We start from the raw sequence: 9494 nt of genomic DNA on the forward strand, positions 1-9494 counted from the left end.
AACTTTCAGCTTCAGATGGTCGCGCAAGAAACCGTCTCTTTCTGAAGAGACCCTTAATACGTCAGCAAAAAAGGCAGAAGCACACAGGCAGACATATGTCCAAGAGCATAAACTGCTGAAAGGGATTTTCCAGGACACGGCAAAATGTGATTGTGATGCATCAATTCCCTGGCCTAAATTACAATAATCGGCATCCTTCCTACAAAGCCACTGCGTGCCTGGCGTGGCAGCTATAAACAGCTTTCTAACCTCCCCATCACACAACCAGACTGCTCTCCCTGCTCATCAATGGATTGAGGTCCTAGACAGATGGAAAACTCAATATGAAAGTGTGCTGAACCACATACCTGCTGACAACTGTCCAGAGCTACATGACCTGGCAAACTGCACAGCTGCAGACCCGGGGCAAACACAGATCCTCTGTCAGTTGAGGAAGTATAAAAGGCTATCCAAAAGTTATGGAATGGAAATGCTGTATCAACAGTTCTTAAAAGTGTGGGCATCAGGTAAAGTACCAGCAGAATGGAAATATGTCATCATAGTGTCCTGGTAGATGGACAAAGAATCTCGTGTAGCATCAGACCCAGGATGATGTTGCCGTTGCTAACTTGGAAACAAAGAGGAAAATCCTGGCCCTGTTAATGTTGATGGGAGCTTTGCCATTGATGTCAATAGAGGGGAGGGGCATGTCAGGATTTCACTCAGGAGGAGGAGTCAAGCAACCAGCTCTCCTCAAGAAATTCTTTGTGGCTGCAGGAGAGGGAAGGTGGGCTCATTCCCCATCTCCGTGGTTGGGTTGGGATGCAGGCCATCAGAGCCCTATCTCAGAGAGAGTGAAGGTCAGGAGGCAGCCCGATCCTGTTGGACGTGGGATGAAGGGATAATGAGAAAATGTCTGCACGGTTGTGGTTGACAATGAAACCCGTTACCAGGTTTGTTTCACTTGGGTTCAGTGTGAAAAATTCAAATTGTGCTGGGGGAGCAGCTCCCAATGGCAGCTGAAAAATGCTACAGCTGGAGATGTATAACATGTGTGCCTGAGATACAGCTGGTCAGAAAACTGTGCAAATAAATTGACTAACATTTTCTCATTTTTACTGACTTAAAAAAAAATCTGTGAAAACTTTTGTCCAAATTTTTTGTTTTATTCCCATCAAGATTTGATTTTTTTATTTTAAAAAAATTCACAAAAGGATTGAAATGGGGGAAAAACAATAACCAGTTCTGACCTGTGGGACTGTATGGGTGTGTGTGTATGGAAATGGAAGAGTTCTAAAAAGAATGGAAACCTTCCAACTTCTAACACACTGAGTTTAAGCTCCTTGGTGCTTCTGTTCATCTTGAGTAGTGTCCAAATTCTGCTGCCTTCCTGGTGCAAAAAAGCAGTAAGGAAAGGAAATGATCACTTTTAAAGTATCATAATCAGTGTCCGTGAAGAATAAAAACAATCAAGGTGAGATTGTTCTTGAAAGATTTTCTGTTCCTTGGGGGCATCCAGCTGAATTCTGGCCTTAACATTCTCCCAGCAGCAGGGTCAGCATCTATGACCAGACACAAAGGTGGCAATGCCAAGCTGTGGCAGATATTTTTCAAGCAGTGGCAGCTGGAGATCTCTTTGCCCTTCTCTTCTGGCAGCTGAGCTGATCTCTCTTGAGATGTTTGTAGGGCTCTAAAGTGGCCAGGCTGCTGTGAGGTTGGCTGGTTGATATTAGCTTCCTGAGCTCTATTTTTGCTTTGCCTCTTTGTTTAAATAGACGAGTATTAGAGTTATAGCTGTGTTTTGTGCCTACTAGCACCGTTACAATGAATGATCTGTCAGCATTTTCAGGAAAAGGTGTTAATTTCAGGCATTTACAACTCAGCAATAAAAACTTGCTCCAAGCTGGAATATGAAATACAAGTGCTTAGCGCTGGAATTAATATTTATGTACAATTTCTCATAACAGTGGGTTGGCAATTTAAAAATTATTCCAACTTAACTCCCCTAACTCTCTCCCCAGTTTACTGGAACCAGGTTGCTTTTCACACAGTGATCTTGGCATGGGGGCGGTGTTTAGTGTTGGAAGCCTCTTTGAGTCTCTGGGGAGCGGTCTCCTTTGAATGAGCTAGACAGGAAGACTGTTTATACCTGCCAAGGAAATCCTATCTGTTCTGCATGGGTTCCCATACTGCTCTCATCACTGTAATATCTGACTGTTTTGTTGGAGGATAGCTTGTGAATGAAAAGTAAGGGGATGCTATTCAAAATAGATCAATGGACTAAATCGCTAGCCATGCTTTTGACTCTCCACTGAGAAGATGAGTTGCTTGCTCGATCCTTCTAATGCCAAATTTCTTTGAAAGTTTCTCGGAGGGTCTGTGCACTTAAAGTTCTTAGCTTGCATCAAACTCTCAAAGTTTTGATGCCTTTTATGTCAAAACTCTAGGTATTGGGTATTTTTACAGAAACTGGGTAAGCTTTGAGCTAATGACTTGTTGGTACTTTGAAGAAAATGAAGTTGATACTGAGGTCAAGCTTAAAGATTCTTCCACTGTGAGAAACTCCACTGATTGGGGAAAGATTCACTAGGGCACAGTCTCAGCTGCTATAAATTGTCATAGCCCCTGTGGAGCACCAGCTACCACCATTTATACCACCTGAGGATCTACCTCAAGGAATCTGTCTCCAATCAGTAGAGTTATTCATAATAGGTGAATCTTAAGCTTGACCAGCTGTATCACCATTGGGTTTTTTTCTTGTATATTTTGAGATTTTGGCTAGATGATTGCACACAGGCACTATACACATATAGGAAAGCTAAGTCTTATCTTTAGTCCTGCAAGCATGTGTGCATGTGAGGAACTTTTAAGAACAAGGATGGTCCCACTGAACTATCACTATTTGCAAGCTATGCTGTAGGGGTCTAAGCCTCTGCTCTGGGCTATCGAGACACCCTAGAACAACAGGTTCAAATTTCTAAGGTGTCCACATGAAGCAATTACCACTGTTGCCAGCAGGAGCGAAATATACTACGTCAGGAAAGGGTAAGGAGAAAGGGAGACACACAGCAGTTCAGAGAGAACAAGGACCAACCTGAACTCAGCCCTTCATCCTTGTGGAGTTAGTTCCGTGCAGTTTGTCTGTGGGGCCCACTTTTGGAGGAGATAGTTAACCCTACAGATAACACAGCGTGGTGACTATTCTGGCTAATGCCAGTCTGGCTCAAGCACCAGAGAGTGGAGAGGCAAATGAAAACCAAATATAGGGCCAGATTCTGAAGAGTACCTTATTCCACAAGCAGCCATATTGACTTATATGGAATCACCTACCCTACACAGCAGGAATAATGGTATTAGTAGCTGGCTCTTAAACGTTGTGGACCTCTGCAATGTTTGAAGTTCAGGTTTGGTTCAGTGAGAGTTCAGGTTGGTCCTCTCTGAACTGCTTTGCGTCTCCCTTTCTCCGTACCCTTTCCTGCGGTAGTAAATTTTGCTCCTGTTGACAGCAGCGGTAATTGCTTTATGTAGAATAAAAATCCTCCATTCTCTTGCTCTATTTTTATAGTATATGAAACCTTACATAGCTAAGTTTAAAAGGACAGAAAAATTCATGGTGTTTGCAATAAGAGCGTGTTTTATGCTTGCTTGGTGCTAAAGCCGAGAGAATGCTGCACTGATATGGAAATGTCAGGGGCATGGGGCTGTTTCTGAGGCAATAAATGTTTCTTTTATTTCCTTTCCCCTTTTACACCGGTTGCTATTAATTTAAAACTTTCCTGGCATTTGCAGCAATAAAAAGGGCAAAAATCCTGGGGCTCTATTCTTCTGTTCTTGAACCAAACTTTCCAGCTTCCAATGGTGCTGCAGGCCCCCTCCCCCCCCCCCCCCCGTGCTTTCAGAGACCACTGGGAACTCGTCTGAAGGTAGGTAAGCACTGGGGCACCATCATGTGCAAGGGTGAGAATAGGGTTGCCAACTTCGTAATATTTAAAAACTGGACACTCCAGCAGGAGTGCTGGAACGTCCCCTGCCCCACCTCTTCCCCCTGCCCTACCCCAATTCACTCCTCTTTCCCTCCCTCCCCCCTCACTCGCTGCTATTCCCCTCTCTCTCCTGCCCGGGTTGGGCGGGACTCGCCTGTGGAGTCACGACTGGGAGCTGCAGCTGTCCGACACAAGTAGGAGACAGCCCCGGTTGAGTGGGGGCTGGCGCGGGTGATGATCTGGTACCTCCCCGCCGCCCCTGCCACAGTAACCAGACTTTGCATGTCCAGTCAGGAGATCTGACTGGACACTATCAGGTCCCCTTTTCAATCAGACTTTCTGGTTGAAAACCGGGCACCTGGCCACCCTAGGTGAGAATGAGCACTGACTTCACCAATCCCTCTTCACTTACACCCCTCGTATGATGTATACATACAATAAGGAGCATTGAAGGAGGCTCAAGTCCTCTTGCACATTTGTGTGGTGGTTATAGAGTGTGGGCAGGATTGTACCGTTCCCTTAATGACCATGTGCTGGGGAGCGAGCGAGTGCATGGTATCCCCTGACTACCCCTATTAGAAATCAAGGATGAAGTGGCAGCAGGGCCCAGCTGACTTGCCACTGCGCCCCACTGATGATCCATTTTAAGTTTGGCATCACTCCTGCATTGCTGCCTGACAGCACACCCCAGGAAAGCCGGAGAGCACAGATGATTCCCTCAGCCCTCATGCAAGAGCTGTTAATCTCCTGGTTTTCCCCTGATGAAACTCACCATTATCACAAATGTGCCAGAGCTGCTTTGCAATTCAGCCCAGGCCTCCTTACAATTTAGTCGCCCTTCACCAACTTTGCCTGGCCTCAGCATCAGCTTTGCCTGCTGGCAGGCCGTGGTGGGGAAGTTTCCATAGCTCTAATGTCATGGATGTTTAGAGTGCAGTTCATTGCTATTTGAGTGATTTGTTTATGTCAGAAATTGTAATGCGTGTCTCTTGTACTACTCTAAGGGATTATTTGGGGACAAGCATTTCTGGAACACTATTTCCTTTGGCAAATCTCCCCTGATTGCTCTTTAGGACTACAACTTCTATTGATTTCCTAGTCTGCCACTAGTACAGATATAGGTGCATGGAAAACAACTCTCTCAGTACCACAGATTCATTTTTAAGTCTAAGGTGCTGTTGCTGATTAGCCTAGAGTTTGGGATCTGCATTTTTGGAAAGCAAACTTTTAAAGGGCCATAAGTCAGAGGGTGAAAGCAGCATCTCTCAATCACCTTAACGGAATTTATTTATGTGTTTGCTCTCCAGAGGCTTGATTCCACAATGTGCTCTGCGCAGGGAGATTCCAGCACTGTGGGAGATTCCCACTGACTTCAGGATCAGGGCCCAGAGTTGAGGACAAGCAGGGGGAGGGATAGCTCAGTGGTTTGAACATTGGTCTGCTAAATCCATCATTGAGGTGGGCCACTTAGGGATCTGGGGCCAAATCAGTACTTGGTCCTGCTAGTGAAGGCAGGGGGCTGGACTCATATGACCTTTCAAGGTCCCTTCCAGTTCTAGGAAATAGGATATCTCCATTAATTTATTTTATTTTTTATTTTATTTATTTAGTGCTCTTGGGACTTTAACTTTTGCACAGACTTTTTCAAGTGCGTGCATTATTCTCATTGAAATGAGTAGGATTCCTCCTCTGAATAGGGACTGAAAGATTTAGCTCAGTAGTTCTGCTAGTTTCACAGTGCCACCTTCCAAAGAAGCTTACCAGTTTTACCTCAGATCATGGCTCCGCTTGACACACATAACTTAGATATGTTCAGAGTGAAAACAGGTTCTATTTAACAAAGTATAGAGATTCAAGTGAAAGCCAGGAGAAGCACTGGAAAAAATGGTTACATATAAAATAAAATTGTAAGACACATTCTAGAACCTAGACTTACTTAACTAGATACTGTCATGTCTTATAAAGTGATGCTCACCCAAAGTCCTTCCAGCGTTTTACAGCCAGGCTTGGCTGTGATCATCCATTCCATGAGGCAAGTCACGTTGTCAGTTTGCCTCTTTAGTGAAAGATCCCAGAAGTCTGTGTGCACCCTCAGATATATCAGAGGAGTCCATTGTCCTAATTCATAAACAGGACACCCCTCTGCTGTTTTTTCCCCCTGCAAGTTCCTTTCTTATAGACTATATTTTACAATCTCTTAATCAGCCTCTGGCTCACTATGCAAATAAGCACACAAAACACAATGGCCAGACAGAGAGATAAGCATCTGGTACCCTCTGCCTGAAAATAACCTGTCTGTGACATGTCATAAGAACACAAGAACGGCCATACTGGGTCAGACCAATGGTCCATATAGCCCAGTATCCTGTCTTCTGACAGTGGCCAATGCCAGATACTTCAAAGGGAATGAACAGAACAGGGCAATTTTGAGTGATAAATTTCCTGTCGTCCACTCTCAGCTTCTGACAATTGGAAGTTTAGGAACACCCAGAGCTTGGAGTTGCATTGTTGGCCATCTTGGCTAATAGCCATTGAGGGACATATCCTCCATGAACTTATCTAATTCTTTTTTGAACCCAGTTATTCTTTTTGCCTTCATAACATACCCTGGCAATGAGTTCCACTGGTTGACTGTGTGTTGTGTGAAGAAGTACTTCTTTATGCTTGTTTTAAACCTTCTACCTATTCATTTCATCAGGTGACTCCTAGTTCTTGTGTTATGTGAAGGGTGTCACTCCCTGGTTACTTGCCTTAAGAACATGATATTCGGTATGGACATATAACTCCTTAAATATCTATACACAAATTTCACAATGATTTTGATGGCCAGTGGGCTACTGGCTCTCAGCAGAGCCCTCACATGCCCCCCTTTAGTGAATTATTATGCATATATCTGACTCAGGAGATCCCTGTAAAACTCCCTGTGCCAAGAGGTCCCTGGGCCCCACTAAGCTAGAACAGACATGTATAGTACCAAAGAAAAGTTTTTGTCATCTAGGAAAAGGGGCAGTCATGAGCATCATACGGGAGCACTGCTTGTGGTGGTGACTCAACAGGAAGGTAAAGTTTTGGGGCCTAACAAAAAGAAATCCTTTAATAAATCAAGTTTCCTGTAGTGGAAAAAACTGGATAACCTTTGATTATAAGTTCTTTGGGGCAGGGACTGTCTCTTGTATCTGTGTACAGCACCTAATGTAATGGGACCTCTGATCTTGGTGGTTGCCCCTTGGCTCTAATGCAATACAAATAATAAATGATGGCTAGATTCTCATCTAAGATCTGGTTCCTGTGGACCTACCAGGCCATGCAAAGGGGCTGGATTCTGGTCTTGCATGGCCAGCAGGGGAATTCCCTTGACACAGAAGAATTCCCCACTGGCAGAAAGCTGACAGATGCAGCTCCTGTGCCAGCTGTTCCCAGTTTAGGGAGCATTTAACATAGGGGTGGGCAAACTTTTTGACCCGAGGGCCACATCTAGGTATGGAAATTGTATGGCGGGCCATGAATGCTCACAAAATTGGGATTGGGGTGCAGGAGGGGGTGAGGGCTGTGGCTGGGGGTGTGGTCTCTGGGGTGGGGCCTGAAATGAGGAGTTCAGGGTGCAGGAAGGGGCTCCAGGCTGGGACAGGGGGCTTGGGTGCAGGGGGCGTGAGGGCTCCAGCTGGAGGGGCGGGCTCTGGGGTGGGACTGGGGATGAGGGGTTTGGGGTGTAGGAGGGTGCTCCAGGCTGGGACCAAGGGGTTCAGAGTGTGGGAGAGGGCTCTGGGCTGGGATAGATGATTGAGGCACAGGGGTGAGTGGGTGAGGTAAGGGCTCTGGCTGGGGGTGCAGGCTCTGGGGTGGGGCTGGGGATGAGGGGTTTTGGCTGCAGCAGGGTATTCCAGGCTGGGACCAAGGGGTTCAGAGGGCGGGAGGGGGATCAGGGTTGGGGCAGAGGCTTGAGGTACAGGAGGGACTCAGGGGTGCAGACTCCAGGTGGCACTTACTCAAGAAACTCTCGGAAGCAGCGGCATGTCTCTCCTCTGGCTCCTATGTGGAGCCACAGCCAGGCGGCTCTGCACACTGCCCTGTCCACAGGCACCACCACTGCAGCTCCCATTGGCTGCAGTTCCCGGCCAATGGGAGCTGCAGGGGCAGCACTTGGGGTGGGGGCAGTGTGCGGAGCCCCCTGGCTGCCCCTATGCATAGGAGCCGGAGAAGGGATATGCCGCTGCTTCCGGGAGCCACGCGGAGCCGCAGCTCGCATGCACAGAACAGCCCCCGATCCCGCTCCCAGCTCCCCAGCTGGAGCTCAAGGGCCAGATTAAATTAGTTGGTGGCCTGGATGTGTCCCACGGGCCATAGTTTGCCCACCCCAGAGGAGAGAGAGGACATAGTGGGGTAAGGAGGGCTGTGGCAGAGCTCTAGTCCACACTGCTTTTCCCCCACTGGAATTTGGTCTGTTAAGATCTCTATCTGTGGGGCGTAAATTAGAGTAGCCCCTCAGCTGCTCTAACTCTCACGAGGGCCTGCACAGATCACATCCCAGAATCAAGGAGCCATACCCGCTTGCTGTTGTCCCCCCTCCAATCCTGTGCTGTGTAGAGTCCTGTAACCAGATTTGATTCTACGACTATAGCAGCACCTAAGAACACTGCTTTATTTTGGAAGCAAACTCCAGGAGGTTTCATATCCAACTAAGATTCCTATGACATTTTGAGAAACGGAGTGAGTGTTTACCTTCCTGGAGTGGTATTTCCATTCCGTTCCACAGAAATAAGCCAGGCAATAGACAAAGAAATGCAGGCTATGTGCTGATATTACAGCAAAGAGGATTTATATGTGAAATAAATATTCTTGAATCTTTATAAAGGTGCCTAAAATATTTATGGTTGTTTTAGTTTGGTTTGCATGTCATATTGCTCTCTTCTGTGAAACAGTCTTTACACATGCAGGCTTTTCACATTAATCACTGAAGGCTGTGTTCAGCCACCTGAACTGAAGAGACATCTATTGCATTCCAGCAGCCAGAGCCCAATGATCTAATTTCTCTGTTGGCTGTTTGATCCAATGGTTCATAAACCTCTAGCTATTATTATATTAGCAAAGATACATTTTGATAGCAAAGTGTCCTGTTGATGTTTCCCATTTTGTTCCCGCCTTAGAATTCATGATCAAAATGGAGTTTGAAGACATTGCATGGCAATTTCTCCCCAATTAAATTAAAATCTGTAACTTGGGTAGACTTACAAAAGCTGAATCGATTAAAGTAGATCTGATTGTTCTCTGTCTTGCAGATGTGCAGGATACTTTCAGAACTTTCCTTAAACATATTTGTATCAGCTGTTGGCCAGATAGAGCGAGACAAATTCCACCTTCATAGAAGAAAAATGGATTTAACATCTGGTTTACATCTAGTAAATGCTGCATATATGGAGATATAGTACCCGAGTCTTCTTTCAACGACAGTAGTTTTACACCACAGCAATTTTGTTAAGTTTAGTGGCATTAGCCCTGGGTCTATGGGATTCAAATGCATGCATTCCATTTATG

The sequence above is a fragment of the Chrysemys picta genome, chromosome 7, assembly GCF_011386835.1.
Source record: "Chrysemys picta bellii isolate R12L10 chromosome 7, ASM1138683v2, whole genome shotgun sequence".
Lineage (NCBI taxonomy): Eukaryota > Metazoa > Chordata > Testudines > Emydidae > Chrysemys > Chrysemys picta.